Source organism: Frieseomelitta varia, unplaced genomic scaffold, assembly GCF_011392965.1.
Source record: "Frieseomelitta varia isolate USP_RPSP 00005682 unplaced genomic scaffold, Fvar_1.2 scaffold_426, whole genome shotgun sequence".
In the NCBI taxonomy this organism is placed as follows: domain Eukaryota; kingdom Metazoa; phylum Arthropoda; class Insecta; order Hymenoptera; family Apidae; genus Frieseomelitta; species Frieseomelitta varia.
The window spans coordinates 168314-190752 of record NW_025110175.1 but is presented as its reverse complement, the minus strand read 5'-3'; the positions used below and the strand labels follow the sequence as shown (position 1 = coordinate 190752).

General features: G+C 30.6%; 1 protein-coding gene across 2 annotated transcripts in view; it reads left to right on the top strand.

The window, feature by feature from the left end:
• LOC122531904 (A disintegrin and metalloproteinase with thrombospondin motifs 8) overlaps nucleotides 1-22439 on the top strand; it is a 102265-nt gene that overhangs the window by 288 nt on the left and 79538 nt on the right. The window lies entirely within an intron of this gene.

Genomic DNA, 22439 nt, shown 5'->3' with positions numbered 1-22439 from the left:
ATTAAATTTCTCACACTGAGGCGACTGTTGTGATTATAATATCGGAAATTGTAACCATGAAAATGTACATAGAAATTAGAGGACATTTTAGAACGTCTACGCGTGTAATAATATAAGTGATGTAATATGTTAAAATGTTCTGATCTTGGAATGTCAAACTTTACCGAAATAATCGTAATTAGGCTACGAATGTTTATGTTGCTTTAGATTTTTCTGAATGTAGTCGAAGACATGAGAGAAATTTGTTATTCCAATAAGTTTTGCGTACGTGTGTTTTATCTATTTTTGCTATACTATCCTACGTTTTGTGGATCTTCCCACTCTTAAATATTTGCACCTTATATTTTTAGATTTCAAACGTGACCAATATAATCGTGATACTTGAGTTACAGTGTTAATAAAGTTTCAAACTGTTTTATATAACGCACATGACGTATTCGTGAAAAGTTTTATTTACTAAATATCGTAAGAAAATACCACATTCTGACTATTTTATATAATATTTTATGTTTTGTAAATATCCATAATATGTTTACAAAGTAATTGATAACATTTCTCTTTGAAAAGTTTATTAACAATTTTCGACATTGTCAATATTGCTAAATGCGTACGGTAAAATTTTTCTAAATAATCAGTAATTAATTGACAAAAATAGAAAAATTAATCGGATAATTAATGCCCTAAATACGTGTAGTAGAATGTTGACAGTAACTTTCCAAAAAATGGCTTCAATTGCAAACTCCTGACCTTCTGAAGATATTTCGAATTTTTAGAATTTCGCATTTTAACCAAAATAAGAAAACAATTAGCAACTAATGATGACAAAAATTGATTGAAATTAATCAGTTTTGGTCTTTGCGAGTGAGATCATAATACGATTTATTTTTAATGGAAGTGATACGGTGCTTAGAAAGAGAAAAAAGAAAATAGATTTATATATAAAGAAACTAATGTATTCAAAAGATTCTAACGACGAGTTAACTCGTTCTTCTCGATTAACGGGTTAAAGAATCTCAACGCATGAAGGGACGCGTGTAGTAACGCAACATTTCATACGCAATTCAGTCGATTTATGCTGTTAAATTCTACGTTTTACCATTGCGATTATGAAAGCAAGTTCTAAGAATTTACCTCATATTTTTTTCATCGCCATTTCTTTCCTCATATACGTTTTACAAATTTACGAAGTTGGAAGAAATTGCCGAAGCATTTCTAGGGACTAAGTTATTTCTCTAAGTCATAAAGATCTTGCACACCGGAAGCACAGATCAAATTATTAATAGAAAACGAAAATGGTTGCAAATTATTAACAATTACAATGAGTTAGGTAAACCGTACAATTTCTGATAATAGGATTCCGTGAAGTCTTCATTATTCTAACGCATCTTTCATACTGCTGTTGAAGAATGGCGTGTAAATTACTTTATTTGCTACGATACGTTTACGTAATGTTTACGCATTATTTCACTGATTAATCATCAACGACTGAAACGTTCCATGAGATTGACTTCCCATTCAAAAATTAAAATCCAAAATTGAATTCCTACGTACGAAAGAGCGTAATGTTCTAAGTTTCTTAAATTCAAAGTATCTCTATATTGCTTTATTTGCCTAATTTGTAGATGATAATCAAAATGTCATCGAAAAAGCAATATAGAGATACTTTGAATTGGAGAAACTTAGAACATTATGCTCTTTCGTACGTAGGAATTCAATGTTGGATTTTAATTTTTGAATGGAAGTCAATTTCATGGAATGTTTAAGTCGCGTTGATCATTATAATATGCAATAAATGACTTTGCAGTTGGAAGTATTTACAAACGAGGCGCAATTTGATCAATTTCTAACGTTACGCTCGTAAATCTTTATTTGATTTATGGTGTAGATTATATATCAAACCGCAGCAATGTTTCTGCATCGTGATATGAATGCTCAGAATAAGGTGATAAGGTGAACCAAAGTGAAGTGTCAGTAAAAAAAAAAAAAAAAAAAAAAAAGGATCTTGAAGCTATCTCTTTAACGACTTGTCATTATTCGTGGTATTCATTTTTAATTCGAGCTTGCAAGGTGGATGAAAGACGCATGATTTGATTTTACATTTATTTTTCAATTAATTCAAGTCTGTAGATCTATTTTGAAAATGCAAGTCTGTGTTAAAATTACGAGATGATAATTTTATATATTCGTCAGACATACCTGTTCGCAAGATTGAAATTGCTTGCGCAGAAAAAAATCAATAATTTACATTGTTCAATTTAAATAAATAAGAATATATACTCCGTTTCAAAATTCTGACGTTAATGCAATTTTACGCACTGCAGTATAAAAAAAAAAAGTTACTCCTAGAGAGTTATTTTCATCCTTTTTTTTTTTTTTATTTTATCGAGATTCCGAAATATTCTAAAATTTCTTAAATTTCCGAGTATCTGTTAGTTCTTGCTAAAATGTTGACCTAAGCGGTACAAAATAACTTAACATTTCTTCGTATGACGAGTATAGATAATCATCAAGCACAGTTATCAGATCAATGACGATTGATCTCTAAACAAAATGTTCGTTCATTTTAAGAATTTGAAGATTCATTTTAATTACTTCTCATTGAAGGTTATTAATTATGTACAGTTATCATCTAGAGATAGATTTTAAAGAGATCATCACAGTTCAGTCTGAAAAGATAATGCGAAAACCGGCAAGAAAGAAATTTCTACATCCGTTTGATACTTAGTCACTATTTTCACCTCGTTACCACTCTCTTTAGTCAGTTTATATTTCATCCATTTGCTTTCAATTAACGGTACTCGGTTTAGCTTCGTTTTTCCGTTTTATGAACAGCTATTACCGCGAGCAATTATTCGCATGAAACGCGTCCAATCGATTAGTCGATTAGTCGGTTAAGGATCGCTCTGCATCGAGGAAACGATTTCAGACTCGTTGTGAATAATTAGATATAGGAGAGGGGAGCAAGAAGGAATGATAGCCTGCAGTATTATTACATAAATCTGTTCATTTGCATAAACATTGAACGAACCGTTCACTTATGAGTTTTATTAGAGCCCTGAGTAAACCATTGAATCACGTTTGGCCTGACTGCAATACTAATTGTTAAAAACTAACATCGCTACCGGCGGGACTGACAAACGCGATGTGCCATCATCACTCCTAATTTGTAACGCGAATTATTCGTCATTTGCATACTCGTGCCGATGGTTACGAAAGTCGTGTTCCAGTAGAAAACCTGAAAAGATTTATTATACACTTGTTGATTCTTTCTGCATTGAAACAATTGCCAAAAAAGCAATCAAAGGACGAATCGTTTAGGTGATTTAAAAAAAGATTCCTTGTTACACGGGATATATAAGAAAGAAAATTTATTTATATATTTGTATAAATGCAAATTGAACTGTAATTGAAATGTTATGTAACACTTAACGACAATATATATGTATATGTTGTATTACATAAATATATACATAAATAGTATTTCTGTTTTGGTTACAATGGTTACATTGTACATATTTCTTGATTTTGTTTTTGATTATCTTCATTTTTATCGTGTTTTATTATTTTTATTATTGTCCGGTTGATTTTTATTTTCTGTTTAATATAACTTCCCTCTCTTTTCGTAAATAATAAAAAGCACAAATGAATAATGAATAATACGAACGTTAAAATGAAATGAACAAGTTAATGTATAATAAAACGTGAAAATATTTTAGAATCGGGGTGAAACCGTAGGAAAAGTTCAATTTACAAGAATGTGTAAACCAAGAGACTTTTCCCCGAAAAGAAATTAAAGAATGTTTCGTTTTTGGAGAAAACAATTGTTCGGCATATAGGTGTTGTACACATAATCGTCCTACAATCCGAAGTTAATTAATTCTTTTTCATTCTTTTAAAAGTATATTTCACGAAAAGAAAATTTACAGAAGATCTAAAAGGAGAGCTAATCTCCATGAAAATCACTGATCAAGTATTCAACAATATATAAATCACCCAACATTCAACGATATATATATATATATATATATAAAATTTAGAAATATATTTATTATATAATTAAAAATATATAAATAATTTATAAATGTAATTGTAGAAAATCCTAAAATTTTATATATATATATGTATATATATATTTTAGAAATATATTTATTATATATAATTAAAAATATATAAATAATTTATAAATTATAGAAAATCCTAAAATTTTATATATATTTTAGAAATATATTTATTGTATATAATTGAAAATATATAAATAATTTATAAATTATAGAAAATCCTAAAATTTTATATATATATATATATATTCAATGTACTCGAACGATATCGATTGGTTGACACAATAATTTTTGAAAGCTCCAATTTCGTGCCACTTTTACCGTCCAAGTAAAGTTCCACTTTTTCGCCCCAGTTTCTTTTACATTTCTTCTCCATAATTGTACGCTTCGTTTTCGACTAATTATACATGCTAATACAATTCGGTCACTGTTTTCGTTATCAATGAGAATATATATATTTGTCATATCACGCAAAATGTCGAGTTACGCGCGCGTTCTTACCCGTATCACGAGCACGAAGTCGAAAGTGCGATTAAGCCTGATTCCTTCTTTTTCGTTAAATAAACGGGCGGTTTCATAAGCGGGGAAGTGTATCACGAGAAAACGAAACACGTAACGTTGCGTCGGTTACGCGATGAAACTCAGTTGGCAGAAATTGAACATTGTCTTTAGGAACCAAAGGGAAATTAATTAATTACGCGATCTCCACGTAGATCTGGTTTTTCACAGGCGTTTTTCAATTTAGTTAGCGACACGAGCATAATTTTACATTACATTGGATTAAAATTAGAGGCACGCTGAGAATTATTAGTTTCATTAGTTAATAATATTCGTCGAACCTTCTTCTGTTTTGAAATTGCTCCATTGAGAGAATTGCTCCTTTCTGTCAATTCCAATAATCCCGAGTTTTGAAGCGTGAAATTCAAAATTTCTGGAAAATAATTTGACACCTAATAGAAGACATTGTTTTTTTATTGTATTTCTATTTCTATAGCTCGAGATATGATTCATGGGGAAAGTTTGTATTTTAATTCACATTGGCAATTTAATTTTCTATCATACAGTAGCACGTTTTACGTAAATATAAAACATTTGGACCGTGTGAAATATGAAATTTAATTTCTGTTATCCAACAGTGAAATTCGCCTCAAGTTTCGAGAGTTCGCGAGTAATTTAATAACACTTGAAACATATTGTCCGGTTCTAATTAATTTTATTCGTTCGATTAAAGTAATTCTTTAAATTTAATTTAGAACTTCGATCAAAATCAGATATTTTAATTAAATTTTCTATTCAGTCGCCCCCCTTTAAGAACGAATTAATTTTTAAACTTGATTTTGATTTTGAACTTACTCTTATCAATTTAAAATATATATACTTCTGATTAAACTCTAATTTCGACTAGAATCATTGTATTTTCATTCAATTTAAATCTCGCATTTAGCTGCTGCTTTTCGTTAAAGTAGAAGAGGAAACAATGAATTAAATAACCAAGGGTAATTGCGTTGCCCTTGTCCAACAATGGTATACGTTTTCATGTGTCATTGCCATGTACCCTATTTTTCCAAACGCGATGCGGGTACCTGCCTATGGTTTACGCACACAAAATAATTCTTATCCCCGTTAGAGAATCGTAATCACCACGGTCATCGCGTACGTAACCTAAACGTAACTTAAAGCTCGAGTCCACGAACATGATTTATATGCTTGCTGAAACGCAAGTTTCTGTACACGTATGCATAAAACAATGTCGCACAGTTTTCGTTCTCATGCTATTAAATTACGCGATTTCTCACTTGAGAAGAACGATTCAAACGCTGCGCTCGAATAGCAGGTCTTACTTCTTTCAAACGATTAATATGTCGTGTAATATACTTCATTATGAACTGATAATTCGTGCCTTTAAAATTAGTTCATTTTCCGCTTTTTTTAATTTACGATCCGTACAATTTCGATTTGAATATAAAATAGTCAATATATATAAAATATAATATAATATATAATAGTTAATTTATAATATATAATATAATATATAATAGTTAATTTATAATATATAATATATAAAATAGTTAATTTATAATATATAATATATAAAATAGTTAATTTATATATAATAGTTAATTTAAATTCCGATTCTAATTAATTTTTAAATTCAACTTTTTGCAACTGTTATACAACCAGAGAAAGTATGTACGTGAAAATGTCGAGGAAAAGAATTAACTTTTTTTAGGGAACCGATGACTTGTTGTTGGCGCTATCATTATGGGAAAGTTTTGAAATCATTGAAGAAACTTTAATTAAATTTTTACTGACAGTGCTAAATAAATCAGAAACATACGGTTTTCAAAATGAACCTCTTAAACGAGAGTTACATAACGGGTAAAGGATTGTTTCAGAAATTGAGAAATAATTTTGTTCCTTTTTCAATGTTGACATCGTTTTAAAAATTTTTGTATTTAGTCTATGTTCAGTATCTTCTTAGGAATCGCCGTGAAACTTTTGATTGAAGATTTTTAAATTCTCGGAAAATGGGTTGAAATAAGTAAAACAAGATAGAAGTAATTAATAAATGAATTACTTTACCAAATAATAAAATTTTATAATGAAAAATTTATTTAAAAAAAAAAATTAAAAAATCACAGTATAGAGAAGACCGAGTGTCAGTGGAAAATTTATTAATAAGACTCTTAAACATGAAAATGGACAAGAACAGTTGATGAAGAAACGTCAAAAATGTTGCAATATGCTATTTAATTATTTGTTAATTTTTTATCTTAATTATTTGTTAATTTTTTTATTTTGGTGTCATATTTTTCATTAATTCAGAAATGATTTAAAATTATTTTAAATTTAGACGCAGTTTACGTACCTACCACTTTCAGATTATAATATTTTTAACTAATATTTATATTTAAACTATAATTATATTTTATTTATACTAAAAATAATTATAATTTAAACTAATATTTCAGTTTGATAAAACTGTAGTTGATAGTTTCTTTCATATTCTATAGACACGACGTTTCTTCTTCCAATCATTACACGGAAAAACGATTTCAAACTCTTACGATGACAGCACAAGTCACTTCGATCGAAAGTGAAAACTGTTAACATCGCGTTGGAAAAAACGACGAAGCGTTCATTCGAATTTCTAAACTGTCTTTCTATCTTCGTGGCATTTCTATGCGGAAGTTGCATTTTTTCCGCGAATTTTCTTGAAATCGGTAAAACCAACGTTTCTTTTTCCAGTTAGGGCAAGACATTATAGTGTTTTACTGCGCAAGAGTCGGTTCTTTCTATTAAATCGATGTTTAAAATATTATCAAACAAAGTCAATGGCTAGACAACACTGTAATCAATAAATTAATTTATTCATTAGTTAATTCCACTTTATTTATTTTAACTTGTTTTCTGAGAATTTAAAACACTGTACGTTTCGTCGATGTAAAAAAATGAAAAATGGAATCATTTGTCGATTTCGGGCCGGTGAAAACTCGCTTTCATTTATGATTACGAAATCTTATAAATATAATCTTATAAAAATTAAACATCTCATTGTGAGAACAAGCGTGAAATCTCAACGTGCCGTTTCTAGTAGTATTTGCAAGTAGTTTCAAATGTTGTTGTAACGATCAATGAAACGAATTTGGAATGAAAAATTCGCCTCTATCGTAAAGTAAACGTTTAAATATTCCGTCGCGCGAGCATGATATAAATCTCGCGCGACAGTCAGCGTGTTGAACGAAAGAAAGTCACATAGAAATTCTATCTACCGTAAGAAAGTGACAAAATATCCGTCAAACACACCGTGACGAAACGATGAAAACGTTCGCTCGACACGAACGGGGCCGATTCACGTACGAGCAAAAACTTTATTGCATATTTATAAGTGACGATACCGACGCATCGATCAAACGTCCGTCCGACAAACTTATTAAGGCAGCTCTCGCTGAAAATATCCTCTGTCCTAACGCGGTGGCACGTTCGTCTGTTCGTACTTTAATTGCCGCTAAATGTCGACTTCGTGCACGAACGGTCGGTCCATTGACCGCTTTCATTTCTCTGTTCGCCGGCGCAATCCTACGGATGGGATCAAGTCATCAACGAATCCGAGTTCGAGTCTGTATTATCTTTCGTTTCGCGGGCTTCAAGGTTTCAAGGTTAGGTTAGTAATTGAAAATCGAACGATAAAAATGTACAAAATTATAACATTCGGCGAGTGAAAGATGCATCGTCAATTATTTCTCGGTATTATCCTTTTTTTGTTAATTCTCGGGTCAAGTTACGTAAATTTGAAGTGATATTAATGTATTTAATGTATGTATTTATGTATTAATGTCAATTTGTTTGAAGTAATTTTAATGAAATGGACGGTAGAAAGCAGGCAGCGAATGGAAGAATGAAAATTTGTGATATTTTATATTTTATTATATTATATTATAGTATGTTACATTATATTATATTTTATTTTATTATATTTTATTTTATTTTATTTTATTTTATTTTACCTTACTTTATTTTATTTTATTTTATTTTATTTTAATTTATTTTATTTTATTTTATTTTATTTTATTTTATTTTACTTTATTTCATTTTATTTTATTTTATCTTATTTCATTTTATTTTATATTATTATATTATTATATTATATTACATTTAATTTATTTAATTTATTTATTTTATTTATTATATTATATTATATTTAATTTATTTAATTTATTTATTTTATTTTATTTCATTTTATTTCATTATATTTTATATTTTATTGTATTTTATATTTTATATTTTATTGTTGGGGGGGTGGAATATCAGGGAGAAATTGTGAAATCCCATTCATTATTATTGACTGGCATATTTGCGAGAAATAATATATTGAACATACACTGCTCACAGAAATTAGGCGATATTTAAAAAAAAGGAATATAAAGCGACAAAAAAAAGGATTTGATTTTTTTTTTTAATTAAAAAAGAACATCAGAATTTTTGTTTAATAAAAAACAAAATCAAGTGCTTCTTTTCTTTTTTCATCGCTTCACATTCATTTTGAAATATCCCCTAATTTTTGTGAGCAGCATGTATTCGCGAACGATTCGAATCCAGTTGATGAAGGAAGTTTTGAAGCTACTCGCGAGATGCTCGATCCCATTTCTACCTGTTGCACTTTCCTTCGCGGCGGCGGTGGAACAGCGAACGCCCGGGACAGATCGAAACTCTCGTTTTCAATATCTCCGGCTGCCTCGTATGCACGCACCGTAACGGGCAAATCGCGGCCTGCGATTGTATAACGCGTGCACGAGCACCGACATTAGCTTATATGGTTTCATATGCACACTACTGCTTTGCATCTGTTCGATTGGGCCGGTTACAGCCTCGCTTCAATTGAACGATTCGATTTGGAAAGAAACGGCGATTTTGCGTGTGGTTTCGAGACCGCGAGCGTAGGAGGTTTCGACGATCGGTTCTGCCACCTTGGACCAGCGTGGTAATGACATGTAGAGAAATTGATTGTCGACAGTCTAGGTGTAGATGTGTATGCGTATGTGTAACTAGTATATAGTATATGATTTTCTGCGAGGCACGAGCCAGGCGAGAAGCGGCGTGTTCTTTTGGGTGGAAAATCGAAAGTAGGAGATTGTTTTACGCAGGAAGAGATCGAGTAGAGGAAGTGTTAATATTCAGGATTTTACTGCTGGAAAATTTAATGGGAGAACAATTAACAGGATTTTACTGGAATATATTAAACAGAAATAGAATTAATATTACATATATATAAATATTGCTATTATTAATATTACATATATATAAATATTAATATCATTAATATTACATATATATGAATATTGATATTATTAATATTACATATATATAAATATTGATATTATTAATATTACATATATATAAATATTAATATCAATAATATTACATATATATAAATATTAATATTATTAATATTACATATATATAAAAATTAATTTATCGCAAAATGAAGATAGAAATGGCATTAATATTATGTATAATATATATTATATATTATATGTAATCCATGTGAAAAAATTTATTAGATCAAATGGAAGAGAAACTGATATATAGGATTTATTGGAAGACCAAATGGAAAATTAACATTTTATGTATTAAGAATTAACATACAGGATTTTATTAGAAGAATTACTATGTAGGATATTTATATTACTATATAGGATAGCTTTCGGGAAAGTTGAATTTGAAAATTACATTTGAATTTGTTTAATTGCGGATTGGGCAGGAATAAATCATCAGTAGAAAGTTATTCTACCAACGAAGATGAATGAAAAATTCGTTCAGAAGTACAGAGGAAAGTATACATAAAAGTTTGTACAAAAGTGTCCTTCTTTCTCGCAATTGTCTTACGTTTCACGTATGAAAAATTTGGTTAATCTTCAAATAAAATAAAATCTATCACGAATTCCAGATGTGATAATATATAAGATAAAATTTCTCACGAAGCTTAGATAATTGTTGGTAGTTTTGTTTCTCATAACAAATTAAGAAATCTGTTCTAAATTTTATTTATTATACCGAGCATTAGTATAGATGCGAGACCTGTGAATACGTATGAAAAACAACGCTAAAAGGTTCGGCAAGCATCTGACAGAAACTGATGATAAATCTCATCCCAAAGATCAATCAGAGTTTCTTATCCGAGACGCAGAACACGTTATCAAACGTTCATTAAAATCTTTTAAAGCGTAGTGACAAGTGAAAAAAGGAAAATACATGAAAAACAAACGAAAGAATCCTAATTGAAGCTGAAGTTCTACGTCCAAACATCGGCACACTCACGCACACTCACGCACGTAAGAAATGGTGCACGAGCTAATGATGATAGTTTTAGCCGGCCGTTTAAGACAAATTAGTGTAATCAACGGATCCTGAAAGGTGTATCTGCTCGGAAAGAAAACTCGAGGAACGAATAACATCGATCACGCGTTTACTCGATCGCTCTGTTTCGTTTCAATTTGATAGAAAGCATCTCTTACCTAACGACGAAGAGTTCGACTACGAACGACTAAAAACGACGTGGAAGTTTCGCAGAGGGGGGGGGGGGGGGGGGGAATTGAATTATCTAATTTTATGTTTACACGAACGAACAAAAATTCGCTGGCCTGGCTAGCAATAATTCGTAGTTGCATTACGTAGCTGCAGAAAACATGCCGAACTGGCTTCCGCTTCTTTGGTCGAACGATCGATTTAATTTCCCTCGCGGCTTTCACGTGTGGGCAAAGCTGTTACTAATTGCTCGGAAATATTCACCCGTCAGTTTCCTTCCGTCTGTTGTCCGATCCCACTCTGTCTTGATCCCGACCGTGGAATTTTGATTCTATCAACACTTTGTTAGATATTATTTTTGATCGAAAGGTAACTGTGTACGTGTAAATGAAAGGCGAATTTTTCATGAGGAACAAAGATTTTACCGAACGATATAGCTTGTTCACTTTTTTCGGACAGAGAAATGTTTTTATTCTGTTTTATTTAACAAAGGGAAAAGACCAAGAAGGATTTGACATCCTCGTCAAATTGCAAGTGAAATTTTAAGGCAAACATTTTTAAGGCTTCTTCTTCGTCTTCTCGCACGTCAGATAACTTTTTTACGGTGTTTGAGCAACTCTTTCCTTTTCGAAGAAATAGTGCAAAATGTACCTTTTTGATTTCCCATTTTGAAATCGATTGACGCCGAACAAATAATTGCTAAAAGAAATCGTGCATTTTCTTTTTTAATTTGAAGCTTCAGTAATCAGCTGTCAGACAACAGAATGAATTTTTGCGGTTTAAAATGAAGCTAGTCGCATTTTAAAATATACACGTATGTATTTTGAAGTATATACATGCATATATTTTGAAATATACATGTATATATTTTAAAATATACACGTATGTATTTTAAAGTATACATGTATGTATTTTAAAGTATACATGTATGTATTTTAAAATATACATGTATTTTAAAATATACACGTATATATTTTAAAGTATACATGTATGTATTTTAAAATATACACGTATGTATTTTAAAATATACATGTATGTATTTTAAAGTATACACGTATGTATTTTAAAATATACTTGTATGTATTTTAAAATATACACGTATGTATTTTAAAGTATACACGTATGTATTTTAAAATATACTTGTATGTATTTTAAAGTATATACATGTATATATTTTAAAATATACACGTATGTATTTTAAAGTATACATATATGTATTTTAAAGTATACATATATGTATTTTAAGATATACTTCTATTTTAAAGTATATACATGTATATATTTTAAAATGTACATATATGTATTTTAAAATATACTTGTATGTATTTTAAAGTATACATGTATGTATTTTAAAATATACACGTATGTATTTTTCTATTAGAAAATTACTTGTTTGGTCAACCCGATATTTTGTCAATTATTTCATCAATAAAAACGGAATCTCTGTCATCTTTGAATTTTCCGATTCGCCGCGATCGCAGGGCACTTTCACGCTCAGAGGAGGAAATCGACCTTTCGATAAGTATTCACGATGAATAGTTTCATAGAAGGCGCGAAGTAGGTCGTTTCCTCGCGATTTGAATTTTTCACACTGCAATCCGGTTTTTGAATGATTTGGATTTAATTTTTAAATTAAATATTTTAATTGTTAAATATCGAAGAGAACCTCTTGAGAAGAATGTTATCGATCCAGAAAGCGGTAATTTCGATTTCAAACGATCTAAATTAAAATCGATCGACTTTGTTCCTCGCGATAAAGAATAGACTCGATATTTTCAAGTGGCAATAACGTTTAGATCGAGTATAAAGATAAGAAGAGGAAAGAAAAGAAATTTCTAGTAATGCTTCGAAGCACGCGAAAATGATCGAATGGAACAATAAGTACAACTTAATGAGGACGTGGTGAGTTACGTAAATGAATTACCGAACTCGAAATAGGAATGTTTCTTTCGTAGAAAATATCACAGATGAGACTGAACGGCTCGAGTCACGAAAAGGTGATTCTGTTTAATAATAAGTGCAAGTTAATAGACACGCGACCTGTTACATAAATGAACTGCTCGAACCCGAACATCATTCCACCTCGAGTAACAGCCATTTATCGTCGATACAATGGAAATACTTTCTTCGAAAATTACGACTGGCAAAACGTTCAGTCGTCTCTTGAGATTTAGATTGAAATAAACTTCAGGGACGAGGAATTTGATTATGCTTCAATTACGAATAGACGAAAGACCGTCTTTAGTTGAATTCCTATTTTTCAATTGTGAGTTCCTCCTCGAAAATTCGATATTAACAATGTTTAATTGTTTCAATAATAATTTTAATCAAAACTCTGTGTTTCTCAATTACAACTCATATACATTTTTCTTGAAAAGTTCTAATATTTGACATTTGACTGTCTCAATCGATGCTACTTTTCGATTGTCACTCGTACATTTTCATCTTTGAAAATTTGATATTTAATAATATTTAATATCATTACAATCACAATTCTATACTTCCAATTAGAATTCGTACGTTCTCTCGAAAATTCTATTTAATACCCAATCGTTTCATAATTGACAATTGCTAATAACGTTAATTGTTTCGAAATTCTGTTTCTCCTTTTTTTTTTTTTTAATTCTCTTTAAAAATATGATCGAACACTTAATGTTTCAATGTACTTTGTAATAATGGCAACGTTGCTTTCGCCTGACGAATATGAAAAGTGTATTCAGAGCAAACGAAAGAAAGCCAGTGTACAAATCGGGGGTGAATTGCGCTCCTTGAAGCGTAGCAGGATTATGCAATCCTGGCTTCTACAACCTCGGAGTAGATGATTCAAGCTTTACCAAGCGAAAACTGTGGTATCTCGACCGCCTCCGGACGCATTCCAGGCGTACCTGGATATTCAGGACATCCAGATCGTGAAAGTCACTTGAGCACCAACGTCATTATCTATCGAGACAGTGAGATTTATCGTAGAGTACTCTCACAATCAGAGTCAGTCACTTCGAAGAAGTCGTTCTATCCTGGACTGTAAATGCGTGACCTCTCCACGTTATTGATAAAAAATTTGAAAACTGAAGAAAAATAATTTGAAGAATTTACGTCATTTTTCTTTTTTTGATACCTTTTCGAATGTTTGTTTACATATTTTAGTATCCAGTATTTGACTCTTTTACTTTATGTAATTTTTGAATCCTATTAGACATATGTAGGTCTAAAGTGTTTGGATTCATTCAAATCTCATTCTACTCTCAACCCTTGAAGACTATTACAAAAAAAATCACGTTGGCGCTATTGTGAGTTTACATTGCTTAATTTTCGAATCTTTAATTTGATTTAAACGTTATTATTAGTGTCTATCAGGGATCTCAAATTTTTAAAGTATAATATAGTATAAAAATATAAAATATAATATAGTGTAAAAATATAAAGTATAATATAGTGTAATATTATTATTACATTAATTATAGAATAATATATTTGATTTAAATGTTACTACTAATTTCTATCAGGGATCTCAAATTTTTTAAGTATAATATAGTATAAAAATATAAAGTATAATATAATAATATAATAATAATATAATATTATTTAATATATTATTATAGAGTAATATATTTGATTTAAATGTTACTACTAATTTCTATCAGGCATCTCAAATTTTTTAAGTATAATATAGTATAAAAATATAAAGTATAATATAATATAATATTATTATAATATATTATAGTATAATATAATAATATAATAATAATATAATATTATTATAATATATTATTATAGAATAATATATTGAATAATATATTGATTATAGAATAATATATTTGATTTAAATGTTACTACTAATTTCTATTAGGGATCTCAAATTTTTAAAGGATAATATAGTATAAAAATATAAAGTATAATATAACATAATATTATTATAATATATTATTATAATATAATATAATAATATAATAATAATATAATATTATTTAATATATTATTATAGAATAATATATTTGATTTAAATGTTACTACTAATTTCTATCAGGCATCCCAAATTTTTTAAGTATAATATAGTATAAAAATATAAAGTATAAAGTAATATAATATTATTATAATATGTTATTATAGCATAATATAATAATATAATATTATTATAATATATTATAATGGAATAATATAGTATAATATAATATTATAAAGTAATACAAGTTTACTTATGGTCATCCATGATCCCATCGTGTCACTCGAGGATTAAACCATCCTTGTTAATTAATGAAACAAGAATTCTTTCTAAGCCTTCGTTTCAAATGCTTCAAAATATATTTGACAACGTTTGTATTGAAACTTTGTCCATGGCAGAAGTTGAACGCCTTCTCTCTTTTCCCCACTCAGCTGTTGTTGTAAAACATCTCTAGTGTCAAATTATATAAAGCGTAATTCAATGCAATATTGCTCGCAATATTTCGGTCGTCACGTACAAATCACAAGTTTCTCCCCGAGAACGGCGAATCGGTATGTCGGAACGTTATTTATCAAATTTGTGTTTGACAAATGTGTCGTTTCGTCTTCACCGGAAACCAAAAGCGTACAACCGCGACGACGTTCTCTTTTCTTTTTTATTTTTTTTTTTTTTTTTTTTTTTTTTTTTTTTTTTTTGTTTTCTTCCGGGCCTACGCGATTCATTTATATAACCGAGAGGAGGGGAAGCAACTGGTTTATTAAGTTAGGCCATGCTGTTATGCTTGTTCGTCAGATTACGATCGCTTCATCTCGTCAGTCCGCGGAAAAGAGAAACTACGAGAAGTCACGGAAGCGAAGTCGTTACACTTGGTAAACGAACTTCGCGAACGGGTCACGGTTACAGTATTACAGTCGTTCGTTCTCTAAACAGACGAGCCTTGTGACGCGAAACTGGCCAATTCACAGCCAGCACGAAGTTAAATGACATCTAGTCCGCGTGAAGAAAAAGCGTGTTGAAATTCGTCGTTGGTAGCTAGAGAAACTCCTTGGAAACAATCTTTCAATCCTTCACTTAAAGGGCAATTTGGATCGTTCATTTTCTCACGTGAAATCTCACTGAGAAACTAAATTTCTCGAACTAAATTTTGATAAACCTTTCAATGATTTGATTTAAAAATATTGGTCTTTTTTTTTCCTCGTTAACAGCCAGTAACAATGTTGGAAATCATTTTTTGATTTCTCCATAGTTAACTCGAGTCGTTTAACTTGTACTGCGTAGAATTTTTCGATGCAAGATCCTGGTAATACTTTAAGTATTTGATTTAGAAGACTGTTTGATCGTTGGTGAGAAAGGAGATTTTTTTTTTAATCCTCCACAGACCATCTAGAGTCTTTATGCTACGTGTAAAATTTCGCTCGTGAATTTCTCGAAGCAAATTTTCTCAAGCTGCATTTTTATGTCTTGCAACAGTACGATAAATAATACAGTGATTTTTGGATATCTTCATTCGTTCCATATGACAACCATTGTTCTTAGAATTTTTGCTCGTTCTATTTTGTAATTTTGAAAACTATGAACCTGCAATATAAATATGAGAGATCAGTTGTCAGGTTAACTTGTAAAAATGTCTCACAGATAACTCAATTTTTTTTTTGTGATACCAAAAATAAACAATGTTTTTAGCCTAACTAACTCTTCGCAAGTAGAACGATATGTGCTCGAGAACGAATGAAAATTGAAAATAACTTCACACTTGCTTCACGGCGAACCATATTTGCCCGTTTTCGAATCAGCTGTGCAACGATTGCAATAGTGAATCGGCGATTTCTTGCCAGTCGAAAGTCCTTTTTCCCGGCAGCGAGCGATAATTGCGACGACTCTCGCCATGTTTAACCGACAGTCCGCGGAGAACGGAGAACCGTACGGCAACTTGAAAGTATTTGAAATGTCACGGGCGACGACCCGGTATTAACGTTTCGTCGAGCGATTTTCGTATCATCTTGCTTCGCGGAGCCGGAAAATTTCATTCATTTAACCCTCCTACCGACTACAATCATTCATTTTAAACGATTAGAATTTAATTTGTACATTGGACTGGAACGTGTACTTTCGATTCTTCGCGATTAGAAATTAATAGGAAAACTCGAGATTAAACGAATGCGGTAAATTCAAAGTTATTCAAAATTAATTATTTCCTTACAACGAATTGAATTCACTTAAAGTTAACTAATTTCAACAGTATGATTCTCTATGGTTTTCTTGGTTGGTCTAATGATTGGTTGATGTATCATTGTTTGATTTGTCGTTTCGCGTGGGTTGTAATTGTTGGCAAGAGTCCTTGACTTGATGTTTTATTAGGATTGACTTATGCGTTCAGTCTTGTCGTTTAGTTGAATAGAAAATGGTTGTAGATTAGTTTTAAAATATTCCGCGATGTCAGGTGTTTTATTGTAAGGTCGAAGTACGTGGGTGTTATCAAATATAATTTAAGGCCGTTGTATAAATTTCAATGTGTTTATAAGATACGTTGCGTTGTTTTATGATACGGCACACGTTATTTTATTAGCATAGCGAGCATCGGAGATGGTATACCATACTTGTGTCATTGCGAATTAGAAAGTTCTCTGCGTAGATTGCTTTTTATAATGAGAATATTGAAATTTTTCTATGCTTCACGTGTTATGTTTGAAAATTCAGAGGTATAAATTCAATTCTCTATGAAACAAAAAAAGAAATAAAAAAAAAAATCACACGATCTTTAATACCAATTCTATTTATCATCGGATCCTTAAAATTTTATTTTAATACTATTCTTCTGTATGTTGCTTACACTCATTGCAAACATTTTTACTTATCATCAAATTTAAATGCAACGAAAAATCAATTTCTGAAAATTTTCAAATCTCTGAAATAAAATTATAATTTGTAGAACGTGTATATATTTATTGAAGTTCGATGAAGTTCCACTCAGTGTTAATAAGTTAATACCATTATAAACGATAATGCTCCACTTTTTATTTCATATATAATTCCTGATAGTAGTATCAGTTCGATTCTCTTTAACGATAGCTTTTATCTTCGATAAATTGCACGTTACGTTTTCATTATTATTATATACTTGATGAAAGATATTGTTAAAGAAATCGCATTAATACTGGCCTGACAGCCAGTGAAACTTTACCGACCATAAATTCACTCGATCTGTTATTTACCATAGAAATTAACTTGTCACGCACGTCGAGAATTTATTGTTCCAAAATTCTAATATCTTCTCGGTTTCAAGTATACATTCAAGTAAAACAAAATAGCCAAAACAAATAATAAATTTATTACTTCTAAATAATTTCTATCCAGTGACATCATACCGATGAGTCTGAAAAGAAAGCGACGAATTATTATATACGGTTCGGTCGCTCGTTATGGTTCGCAATCAGTTGCCAGCGCAAGTGGTTAAGGCGTTTAATAGACCTGTGTTTAAAAATGTGATTTTCAGGGAAAAGAGATTCTGTTCGAGATTCTGAACGTTTCTAAATATCACTATTCGTATTAAGGTGAAGTTACATTCCCAATACTGAGAAAATAATTTCAAGTATATTGAAATATAACCCAGACAGAATAAATGATAAATTTATTACTTCTCATATAATTTCTATTCAGTGACATCATACCGACGAGTCTGAAAAGAAAACGACGAATTATTGTACACGGTTCGGTCGCTCGTTATGGTCCGCAATCGGTTGCCAGCGCAAGTGGTTAAAAGCGACGTGTTCGTTGGAAATCCAAAGGAATGATAGCCGCGTTTCCCTTTTATTCGCGTTTGACGTCGTTGCGTCAACTTGGAAATTGAAAAATTCCAGTCATCCCTCGTCAGAGGTTCAATCGGCCTGTTGCGTGTTCAGGTTAACAAGACGACACACGTACGAATTGTAAGACAGAGGACATAACGGTGATCCGTTGCTGCGCGATTAAAAATACAGTGCGAATCGACGGTTTACAGGTTACACGGGTACTGTACACAGGTTACACAAGTGGCTTGCTACGATCGACGGAAAAATAGAAAAGTTTACTTTCAATCGCGCGTAGCATTGAGCTCTCCCTCACGTGGAGCTCCACGTGAACGTAGGTAGAACTCTCGGTAGAACGATAGGTGCACTCTCAAACGATACGAATCGCAATTGGGCAGGGCTGGGGAGATACAGTAAATATGAAATAGAAAATAGACTGTAAATATTTTTTATTTTTTATTTTCTCATATGTGTGGTTACTTATGGAAATAGTAAGTATTTCATTGAAATATAGAAAAATAATATTTCATCAAATAGTAATATCTTATAGAATAGTATCTTATAGAATTTGGAATAATAGTATTGCATTTAATAGCATATATATATTTAATAAAATAGTAAGTATTTCATTAAAATATAGAAAAATAATATTTCATCAAATAGTAATATTTTACAGAATAGTATTTAGAATAATAGTATAGCATTTAATAGTATATATATATATATATTTAATAAAATAGTAAGTAATTAATAAAATATACATATAATATATTTAATAAAATAGTAAGTATTTCATTAAAATATAGAAAAAAAATAATATTTCATCAAATAGTAATATTTTACAGAATAGTATTTAGAATAATAGTATAGCATTTAATAGTATATATATATAAATATTTAATAAAATAATAAGTAATTAATAAAATATACATATAATATATTTAATAAAATAGTAAGTATTTCATTAAAATATAGAAAAAAAATAATATTTCATCAAATAGTAATATTTTACAGAATAGTATTTAGAATAATAGCATTGCATTTAATAGTATATATATATATATATACTATACGTATACACGTAGCACGTTTATATCTCAGCGTCCTTATTATTATCATTTCATAGTTAACAAATGAGACAGATTTCCAATTAAAAGCTGTTAGAATCTATTACGTACATATCCGCGATCTGCTCGTTACTTACGTGAAATTGTCATTTCTCCCTCGATTTGAAATATTTTCTTCGTACTTCTTTTCGTTTCCACTAGCCGAGCTATTTACGTAATACGGTATACTTTTACCGGTTAAAAATTCAATAATCACGAAAGTACTCGTTACTAGTGATTTTTAATGGAAGTAAAAGTGGTGTTTCACCACGATCAATGCAAACGTCTATTCGCGATAACATGTCGGAGTGACAGATACACGTGGAAATATTTCTGCACTTGTAGTAATTACGTGCTCTAATGGTACAATTTTTCATGCTTCAAATATCGTCGATCGTTGGTGAAAAATTTTTAGGTGTTTTTCTTTTTGGTAAAAATTAATAGATCAGCGTGTAAGCATCTTGATAAAAATAAAGAATGATTTCATGATTTAAATCACATTCAAATACTTGTGAAATATTTTACTTTGATATCAGTTATTTTCATAGTCTTTTTCTAACATTATTTATAGATTTATTCTGTGTCTTTATTTCTTGTCTTATTATTTATACTATTCATTTTACGCTTTTATTCTTTGTCTTATGTTCACGTGAAAATAATTTGGTGTTTGCATGTTATTTTTTTCTAATCCACAAATGTCACGATTAGACTCTGGATTTTTTGTGAGCATAATTGAAGAAATAGTATATTACCAAATCATATAACACTAATTGTAAGTATTATTATTGTAACTAGTAAGAAATTGTATGTATTTCTATGTATTTTCTATACTTCTTATAGATGTCTTAAAGCTCCACAGTCTAATTATGATAATCATGCAAGTGATCTTCAACTTTCTAGATAAATAGCGGATGCATTCCAGAGCGTCTCTGTTCGAAAAATAGTGAACTAGTTTCATTACGCAATTGCTGCACGCAAACACGCCAATTATACTTGTGCTCAGATTCAAATTCTCATGATGACTAGTAACTTAGATTAGATATAAATAGAGAGACTCTAGAGATACACGCTTAAATTAGCAGGGATTCACTTGTGAAATCTATTCTCTAAAATCATTGACAATATCAAGATAGGTTATCTATCGAAAATAAGTCGTAGTTCGTATTATCAATCACAAGATTGCCTGGTATTATGCCTAATCTGACATTCAAATCGTTCGTAATTAAGCACACTTCCGTCTGTAACTTATCCAATATATTAGTCAAACAGTTGAAACAGATGTAGCAGTTATGAAACGAAATCTAAAGCAGAGAATAATTCAGAAAATGAAGCACCGAACGTTAGTTATTAAACGAGAGAACAAGGTGTCTGTTAACGACCAGGGAATCATTAGGGAATATACTGCTTCAGTAACATAACGTTCGTAGCATTTAACATGGCACAATGCAAAATATAAAATATAGCACTGTGCAAAATTTAGGAAACATATAAATATAAATATTTAAGCATAGATTGAGTAGAGAAAGAGAAGATATCGTTCCCTCTGACGAGAGTTATGGTGTTTAGATTGCACGATAAATTATGACAGAGAATGATATATTTATTTGCAATTTTTGTTCTTAGAATACCCGAGTCAAGATGAAAAATCCAATAAAAGATAGTTATAGTTGCAATTTCGATTTAACATCTCATTTTACTTTGTCTGTCTGTGATGACAAAGATCTCTTCCAACAGATCTCGAAGGATCTTGATGATCCGGCAATAAGATTCATTTCACGCTGACAATCTTTATTTGAACACGCTGTCTACTTTCTTATCAATCGATCAATAAATTCCACCATTTTAGCGCTGGCTGTTGGTGGACTAATTAAAAAAGAGACTCGAACGCAAAAGGCTGGAAAAAATAATTATCCCTGGCAAGCGAGAACGTCGCGAAAATGTTGCAAGATCAGTTCGCCACGCGAATCGGCGTTACGCAACGAACTCGCTACGGAGGAGCTCTCTTTCCACGTCGTTTCTCATCGGCGGTGGAAATTTCTTTTTCGAGAAAAAACCACCGCGATCAGACGTAACACGGTGTACATTTCTTTTTTCTTTTTTCTTCTCTTTTTTACGATAAATTCCGTACCCATTAACGAATGATTTAGCTTGGCGAACGAGTGGAGCGACGCTTGATTAACGAACCGCTATCGATTTTACGCACGCACGCACGCGCGCACCGTCTATAAGTCACCGGACACTTGCTTATTTCGAGCTAAATAGTTACTAGAACATAGAGACAGACTTTTCTGGATTAATTTTTATTATACAATCTTGTTATACTTTATTGCACTCTATTTTATAATAATTGTACTTTATTGCACTCTATTTTATAATAGTTGTACTTTATTGCACTCTACTTTATAATAGTTGTACTTTATTGCACTCTATTTTATAATAGTTGTACTTTATTGCACCCTATTTTATAATAGTTGTACTTTATTGCACTCTATTCTATAATAGTTGTACTTTATTGCACTCTATT